Source organism: Eretmochelys imbricata, chromosome 2 (genome assembly GCF_965152235.1).
Source record: "Eretmochelys imbricata isolate rEreImb1 chromosome 2, rEreImb1.hap1, whole genome shotgun sequence".
Lineage (NCBI taxonomy): Eukaryota > Metazoa > Chordata > Testudines > Cheloniidae > Eretmochelys > Eretmochelys imbricata.
In genome coordinates this window covers 187503737-187513315 of record NC_135573.1, presented here as the reverse complement: position 1 = coordinate 187513315, position 9579 = coordinate 187503737, and positions in this window count along the sequence as shown.

The following is a 9579-nucleotide window of genomic DNA, read 5'->3' as shown; positions in this document are numbered from 1 at the left end:
TAGGATTTCGGTCCTTAGAAGTTTATCTGCTCCTGCTGCTTATTCCTCACTTGATGGGATAATCCTCACTTTGTGACAACTAGAGAGGTCCAATTTTTTTTGGACAATTTTCCATTGAAACTGCAGTTTCATGAAAATTGAAACCTTTCACTGGAACATATCATTGTCAATTAAATTTGATGGGAAGATTTTGTAACTATTTGCTTCCACTTTCTTATTTCAGAAACATCAAAACATTTCACTTCCATGTTTTCAAAATGTTTCATTTAGACTATTATTCAGTTTCATTTTGTTTTGACTATTATATACACTTACATTTCAATATTACTGAAACAAAATATTTTACTGTTTCTGAAACAAACATTTTTTGAATTTCCCTTTCACAGGATATTTTGATTTTTCATTCCAATTTGGAATTTTTTTACTGAAGTATTGGTGTTCCTCATTGGATGATGATTCCATTTTCTGACCAGCTCTAGTGACAACACGATACAGAAGCATGTTATGATGTCATGGGGTCAGATCCTCTCTCTTCGACCATGTGACTGGGCTCAACTTATGGTTCTCCATAAGAGCTGGCATCCTCTTCCCTCTCACCCCCAGGTGTCATCCAGGGTGCATTAGTGGAACTCCACAAGATCCGCTCACTGCCTTTCAAGCCCTCCTTTTGTAATTTCAGGGGCCTTGGGGAGAAAAGGAATCCCTCATATAAGGCTAATGATGTCAACTGACGAATCTACAGCAAGAGCAGATCAACTCCTGTTAGACCACGTGGATTCATATTATTCTCTCCACAAATGAAATAATTCAGTAATCACAACAATAACAAAAATATCTCTCTCAACAGAATAATAGAATGCTTCTAGAAGTTTCCCATGAGTTAACCAGCAGCCTAACTCTTTCTGCTAGCTGAATGAAACAAGCTTTCTGTGAAGTAAATAATTCAGCAAATTTTAAAACGGAGCTTTTAGCATTGGAGCCTGACTTTACATCTGGCAAAGCTGTCACTGACTCTGGAACCTCTTTCAAATAATTTGTTCAGTGTCTCTGAGGTACTTCAGAGCTTTCTTCCTGACTTAAAGGAGAGCATTTGGGGTAGCGTCCTTTTTGGTGCTAGGACAGCTCCAGTAAGGACAATATAGTAACACTTGAAACCAGATAACTTTTTTTTAGATTAAAGAGAATAAAGAACCAGATGCAAAGGACTGTGCCTGAATGAAATAGAGCTGCTGATTGGCCTATAGATCTCTAACAAGATTACTGGCCACTCTAGATGGGGAAGGGTCACTACCCTTTTGAGTCATCCTTTTAAAAACAAAAACACCCTCCCTGTCGCAACCTCTCGCACCTATTTCAGTCTCAGCCGAGGAAATGAAACAATCACTGGGTGGTTTTCTTTGGCTACAGATCTCTCCCTCCTCCTTTTTCCTTCTATTTTCTCCCACTCACTCACACACTTAGAGATTAAAAACATTCTACTTTTCATCTTGCCTCATCGCTCTGCTAGATCTCTTCTGGCAGTCCATGCCTCAGTGAGTTTTACTGCGCTAGTCCAAAAGTTCCTATCTTGCTGGTTGTAACTCATAAGGAATCTTCAAGAGATTTTACTGAAAGTATGGTGCAAGTGGGTCTATCTTTTCTTTGCAAACTGATGTGTGCTCGTCGCTGGGGAGGTGTAGCACCACTCAAGCACTTAGCACTCGGCACCTGCTATGAGTGCCCCTGACAGCAAATGTGCAATCAAGTCAATTTCACTCATAACAGGTGCCACTGGTTCACTGCGGGAGACAGCAACTGCCACAACTCCCCAGCCGCTGGCCTGAACCTGGGGAAAAAGGAAAGAGATTCAGGAGGAAAAAGAAATATGGACAAACAAGGAAGGATAAAAAGAGGAAGAAAAAGCTGCACAGAGAAGGAGGGAGCTAGGGCAATGTGGAAAGAAGGTTGGTGCTGGGAGAGCATAGAAAGGAAAAACTATAAAAGGGATGAATGAAAAAAGGAAAAACAAAGAGAACTGAAGAAAGAGGGAAAATAAGGGAAAATATTTTTGCATAACTATTCCTATAATACTTGCTCCAATGATTGTGTAAGCTACTGATATTAACAGGTAAACAACCCAGACTTGCTTTGAATTATGTTAAAATTTGGATTTTACGCCATGCTTAGATAGAGGGAGAAGAGGAATATCATATTCATACTCCCTTTCCATCAAAATGTGATGGCTTACATCACTTTTTCTCATCTCTTTAATCCTTTTTTCCTCCCACCCCCCCCAGCATTCCCCTTATTTAGCTGGCAGAAAGGTGACTAGGCCAAACCCACATATCTGCACTGCCACCCCACACTTCTACTACTGGATGGATTTGGTGCAAATATGTCTTGTCAGTGATTCCTGGGATGATGTTTTTAAAAACTGTTTCCTAGTAGGTCCTGACCTGTAGAGTATTGAGTATTATTGTGTTAGACTCGTGCCCATGGTCTGTCTCTAGCTGGATTATATGAGAACAACTTAGTGCCAACAAGACTGAGTCTGAATGCGTGTGTAAGCAGTGTCAGGATGAGCTCCACCCTGACATCTGGTGGTGAGGTGTGGCAAGTTGTGGAAAAGAACTTCAGGGGCCGATCTCATTTGCATAGGCACACCCACCCCACCTAGAATGAGGCCATAGCTGCCCAAATGGTCACTTTGGCTGCTGTGGGATCCCCAGTGTCTCTGTTATTGGGGCAGGAAGAATAAATTATTACCCTGATTATGGGAACTGTGCTTGGAACTGTACTTGGCCTTTTGTTATGATGGAGGGACTCACCATCAACTAAGTGGCACTCGCTAGGCAAGGGTCATAGGTTCCAAAACTCTGTGAATGGAGAGAGGTTGGGGACAAGTACTAATACTTGGTGGCATGGGCCCCTTGGTGAGGGCCTTACATGCTAATTGCACTTCCTCCTCTCTCCACTGTGGAATATCAGAGCTAATTTTGATTTCATTAGAAGTCTAGTTATAGGCTGCTGAGCTCACTTTGGGCTAACAGTGCACCAGCACTGAGGCTCCCCTACTGCAAGCTGAATTCACCTAAGAGCTAAACTGACTAAGAGCTGAAATCCCTGAGCGTTGTGTTAAGTAGTGGGGGAGCCTGAAGATATATTGTGGAGCAGTTTGCGGGATGGCTGGAGTGCCTCGTGGACAGGCTGGTGGAGCAGTTCGTAGGACGACGGGAGCTGCTTGTGGGCCGCGGAACGAAGGAGTTCGTGGGGGAGCAGAGCGAAGGCCTATGGAGCTGTGGGGCGGTCAGCTTCAGATCATGTAAGGTGCCTCTTACCCCCGTCCCATCTCCACCCAGGTTGGGAGGTAAAGCTCCGCAGATAAACTTTCGAACTCTGGGGCTGCCCTGACCAGGGACAGAGACTTTTGGGTCATTGGACTTTTGGGACTTTGGGTGATTTGGGGTTGCTGGACTCAAGAACCAAAGGGAAAGGGGCATGCCCCAATTTGCTTGGGGTGGGTTTTTTTGCTCATGGGTTGTGTTATGAATCCTGTTGGTGGTGCTTCCCCAACATAATGCCACATTGTTTCTCTCTGTTATTAAAAGGCTTTTTGCTACACTCAGACTATGTGCTTGCGAGAGGGGAAGTATTACCTCTTGGAGGCGCCCAGCGGGGTGGTATATATTTGTCCCAGGTCACTGGGTGGGGGCTCGAGCTGGTTTGCATTGTGTTGTTGGAATGGATCCCCTAGATATTGAACCCGGCCCTTGTTGCTGCCAACTCTGATGGGCAGAAGGGTTACACGTGTCTTATATTTGTCCTCTCATCAAAGCTCCCACTGGTGATCTGGTGCTAGTGGTGGTGGTTTTCCATATGAAAACCCTGAAATCAGAACCGTCCCCAGACTCTCACTGCCTGGGTTATAGCTAAGGTTGCCAACACTCCAGGATTGCCCTGGAATGTTCAGGATTTAAAGAACAATCTTCAATTGAAGATTGTCATGTGATGAAACCTCCAGGAATACGTCTCACCAAAATTGGCAATCCTAATTACAGCAAGTGGATAATTATGTTTTTGGTTTCCATCAAGGAAAGGACTGACCAGAGATTGGGAGATTCTAAGAACAGAGAGGAAGCTGGGTTTTCTAGGTGAGAAAATGGGAGCTAGAAGCGTCTTACAGGAAGACTAGAATAATGCATGGAGTACTGCCTATCAATAAGGGTGAGCTGGAGCTAGAAGAGAGGAGCATCTCTAAGCCAGACATCTGACAAAACTTATTGGCCAAAGTGACCAGATCATGAGCTACCTCTTGCTCTTTGGGGGACTGTATACAGCTGGGTGTGATCAGATGTTTCAAGGAAAGTGAGAGGAACACCTTCCACAAGTGTGATCCTCACACAATGAAACCTGCAAGATATCTGAGCAAATTGACTGGGTGCCTTCAAGATCCCTTCACTATCTTATATTAGGTACTCACCTGGTCTCCATGACCGTAATATCCGAGCACTTCTCACACTTTAATGTGTTTATCCTCATGACACATCCGTTGATATGAAAGTGCAGTTAGCCCCATTTTATAGATGAGAGAATTGAACCTGAGTCCTCAGTGCGTTCAGAGCAAAATGCAAAACCTACTTCTTTAACATCGCCTTCCCACAACAACTCCATATTAAACAAACAACCCAAATCCAGCAAACAATGCCCCTTTCCCCTTTTCAAAATGAGCAAGGTCCAGTCATTGCTGACAGGAGGGAGAGGAGACAGAGATGAATATCAGAGCTCTCTGAAAAATTGTTTCCATGTTAAAGGATTTGAAATACAACACTTTCTTACAATTTTTGTGAAATATTTTTTGAGAAATTTTGGACTTCATCCCCCTTATTCATCCCTCCCACCCCCCTTTGCCTTGAATGCATAAAATAAATAATGTCCAGGGTTATCCCTTTCCCCCTTTTTCAACTTCATCAGCTCTTGAAAAGTTATCGAATGACACAGTTACACTGTTTCAGTTTTCCTTTTGTCACGCTATATGTTTTCTGAAGTTGAGGAAGTTTTCTAATGGAGTGCATTTGGGGATTGGAATCCCTCCAAAATCCCCTGGACATGATTAATTTTACTGCATTCAGAGATGGGGGTGGGAGGTGGGGAGAACCAGCAATGTTGAAAATTTTCCAGTGTTTGTTTCATTTCAGTTTTCAATGTTGTTGTTGTTTTTGTAAGAACTTCCCAATCAAAAACTGAAATAGAAATTGTCCAACGACATTTTTCATTTAAAAATATTTGTTTTCAGTGAACCACCATTTTTGGGTAGAAAAAAATTTTGGTAGGAAAATTTTCCTATCTCTAATATATTATTACTAGGGCTGTCGATTTTAATTGCAGTTAACTCACATGATTAACTCAAAAATGAATCGTGATTTTAAAAAATTAATCGTGATTAATTGCACTGTTAAACAATAGAATATCAGTTGAAATTTATTAAATATTTTTGGATGTTTTTCTACATTTTCAAATATATTGATTTCTATTACAACACAGAATACAAAATATACAGTGCTCACTTTATATTATTTTTATTGCAAATATTTGCACTATAAAAATAAACAAAAGAAATCATATTTTTCAATTCACCTCATAGAAGTACTGTAGTGCAACGTCTTTTTCATGAAAGTGTAGGTTTGTTTTTTTGTTTGTTTTATTTTTGAATGCAGTTATATAACAATGTAAAACTTTAGAGCCTACAAATCCACTCAGTTCTACTTCTCGTTCAGCCAATCGTTCAGACAAACAAGTATGTTTACATTTACGGGAGATACCGCTGCCTGCTTCTTATTTACAGTGTCACCTGAAAGTGAGAAAGGGTGTTCACAAGGCACATGTTATATTAAACATTCGTATGCCCCTTCATGCTTCGGCCACCATTCCAGAGGACATGCTTCTATGCTGATGATACTTGGTTTTTTTTGTGGTTTTTTTTTAAACAAATGCATTAATTAAATTTGTAACTGAACTCCTTGGGGGAGAATTGTATGTCTCCTGTTCTGTTTTACCCACATTCTGCCACATATTTCATGTTCTAGCAGTCTCGGATGATGACCCAGCACATGTTCGTTTTAAGAACACTTTTACTGCAGAGTTGACAGAACGCAAAGAAGGTACCAGTGTGAGATTTCTAAAAATAGCTACAGCGCTCGACCCAAGGTTTAAGAATCTGAAGTGCCATCCAAAATCTGAGAGGGACAAGGTGTGGAGCATGCTTTCAGAAGTCTTAAAAGAGCAACACTCCGATGCGGAAACTACAGAACCTGAACCATCAAAAAGGAAAATCAACCTTCTGCTGGTGGCATCTGACTCAGCTGATGAAAATGAACATGCATCGGTCCGCACTGCTTTGGACCGTTATCAAGCAGAGCCTATCATCATAAAGGGACATATGAATCCTTAGCGCATCTGGCATGTGAATATCTTGTGACGCCAGCTACAACAGTGCCAGGCGAATGCCTGTTCTCACTTTCAGGTGACATTGTAAACAAGAAGCAGGCAGCATTATCTCCTGCAAATTGTAACTAAAGTTGTTTGTCTGAGCGATTGGCTGAAGTAGGACTGCGTGGACTGGTAGGCTCTAAAGTTTTACATTGTATTGTTTTTGAATGCAGTTATTTTTGTCATAATTCTATATTTGTAAGTTCAACTTTCATGATAAAGAGATTGCACTACAGTAATTGTAGTAGCTGAATTGAAAAATACTATTTCTTTTGTTTTTTACAGTGAAAATATTTGTAATAAAAAATAAATATAAAGTGAGCACTGTACATTTTGTATTCTGTGTTGTAATTGAAATCAATATATTTGAAAATGTAGAAAACATCCAAAAATGTTTAAATAAGTGGTTTAGCAGCATGATTAATCGCTTGACAGCCCTAATGTGTACTTTAAGCATCTCAATGTTAAATATAACTTGGCAATGGGAGCTATGTAATAACCTAGATAGTGATGTGTTGCTACTGTTTTAACAAGGGGGTCCCACTTAGCCTGTGATTTAAAAACCCTGTGTTCAAGGGTAAAGGTGCATATAGACGTATATGTGTGTATCTTAGTTTTGGGGCTGCTATTCACTTGTTTCCCTGTTTAAAGAAAAACACTTTTTTTCCCTTGATAACTCATGTGGGAAGCAACAAAGAGCCCTTTGTTAGAAGTTTCTATCTTTGTGCCTAAACAGACTAGGGACGGAGTCTATTGATTGTGCAGCACCTAGTGTTCAGCTTATATAACCTGGAAAAGGATGAGGAAAGGTTGAGGTGAAGACCCCTTTGAGGGGAGCAAGGGGAAGCATCTCCTGAGAAACTTCCTTGAAAACACTGGTGCAATGTGATCCAATTTAAAGGCATGTTGTTTCCTCCTCAGAAGTCTCTTAATAAATCATCTCTGACAGATGGTGTGAAGGGGGGGTGAACTTCACGATTTTCAAGGAAATCGTCCCAACTGTCCCTTCAGCTGGGTGGCAAGCTTTAAATAAAGGGTTCCTGGGGGTACCAAGAGTCCTCTGCAGCAGATCAGTTTTTTCCATTGATCTGTTACCAGAAGACAAATATTGCAGCTACAGTATATGTAGCTACTGTAGGAGCCCAATGCTGTGCTAGAGTATGTCTATGATTTGGCTTTGGTTTGACAAAGCCTTTGGCTTGGGGGGCAGGTTAATTGCCCCCGCCACATTCTCGTGCCTCACGCAGGAGTACATGATTTGGTGCATTTGTTCAGTGCTTTGTCTTTAACTTCTAATTTCCCGGATTATTACTATTACTAAGACTCCTTTTCCTAAACTAATCCCTGGAGAGTAATCGTGCAACCTCTATATCTACTGCAGGATGGTATCAAGGACCAAAAAGAGTCAAATAGGTGAGTGTGGTGGGTGACTCTTATTACACTGTCAGCAGGAAGTGTGTAACCTGCGGACATTGCCTAGGAAGGGAGGCTGTAAAGCCAATCCAAAGAACTTTCAAGAAAGAGTTTGAGCCAATAGGGGAGTTTTTGTTCTGGCTCATTCTTTTTTACGGCAGTTTAACGACTGTAAAAGAGAGAGCTGGTGTTGTGACCCTCTCTACAAAGGCCCTTGCTGTGTTACTTCCACCCTCCTGTTGCCGGCACCCAGTGCCGAGAGGCTAAACAACAGCTTGAGTTGGTTCGTTACCCGGTGTGCTACACCCAATAATCACAATGGGGTGGAGAAGCAGAAAAGTTTATTTGAAGCTTCAGAAAGGTACGGGGAGATTTGAATCTCAAATCCTGTACACAGAGCAGGAAGTTACACAGGCTTTTATACATCCTTTTTCCCAGCTTACTTATCCAATAGCAAGCTGCCCTAAGTATCCATATAGCCAGCCAATCCAATTCCCAGCTAGTTCCCTTGTTCTCTGTATCATTTCTTAAACCATACATAAAGCTGCTTTATTCAGCATTGTTCTTCCATATCTCCCCTGTGTGGCCTTGCTTAGTTTCAGGCAGTCTGACTCCGCAGCATATTGTTGCAGATTCTCAGCATAACTGCTGTGTGTGCCTCCAGGCGGGGGGGCCAAGGACACTTGGGCCTAGTACGCAGAGCTGCTGCGAGTGCCTCCAGGCGGGAGGCGGGGCCAAGGACACCTGGGCCTAGTGCGAGGGGGCTTCATCGACACTCGTGGTCTTCCATCCCCTTGAGTTACCTAGTGGCCATGCCCCAGTGTCCCCAACACTCTCATCCAATTAAGGGCCTAAATAAAAACACCAACCCGAGAAGAGGGTTGGGCTTTGTTAACCAATATGTCTGGTGTCTCTTTTAGAATGGGGAAACATGGGCTTTGTTACAGGCCCCTTCTTGAACTACTGGGGCTGTTTAACTTATTCTGAACTGGTATTTTTCAGGGTTGTTGGTTTTTTTTTCTTTTTCTTTCTTTCCTGGAGAAACCAAAAAATCAGTGACTGACCTAGCTGTAGTCCTCAGTACTGAACTCTAATTTGCATTTGATTTAATGGATGGCATTGGGAAAAGGAAATAGTTCAAGACAGGGAATACAGTTATGAGCTCATGAACATCCTGCCTTTCACCTACTGTACACTCAGATTGGTGAGGATAACATGCAGGAATGGGAGAAGAGGCGTGGTCAAGAGACTGCAAATGTCAAGTGATAAATGCACACAATTAATGTGGGCTGTGTAGGGCCAGGGATCCAATTTGGCCTTCTTTAGAATGGAGCAAGTCTTCATACGAGAATGTGTGTGGAGACACAGGTGGGGGTTAGCACTTCACTCACGCTTGAGTGGAATCATCTGGATATCCTTCAGTTTGAGATGAAAAGAGCTGTGTATTACAGGTGCTGCCCATCAGAACAGGCTGGGCCTATTTGTATTCTTAAAGTAGTTAGATATTGCAGCTGCACTTGGAGAGGTCAAACAACCATTAATCTTCTACTTTATTTTAATAGCGCATTTTTTGTTAATAAGACCTACGGGTTATGTGGAAATGAGTTGCTGAAGAGCAGATTGCGGGACATCCTGCTGCTGCTGAATATTTAAACACTGAGAGTACAGACATCTCTGGCTCACTGCACATTTCTACCCCTG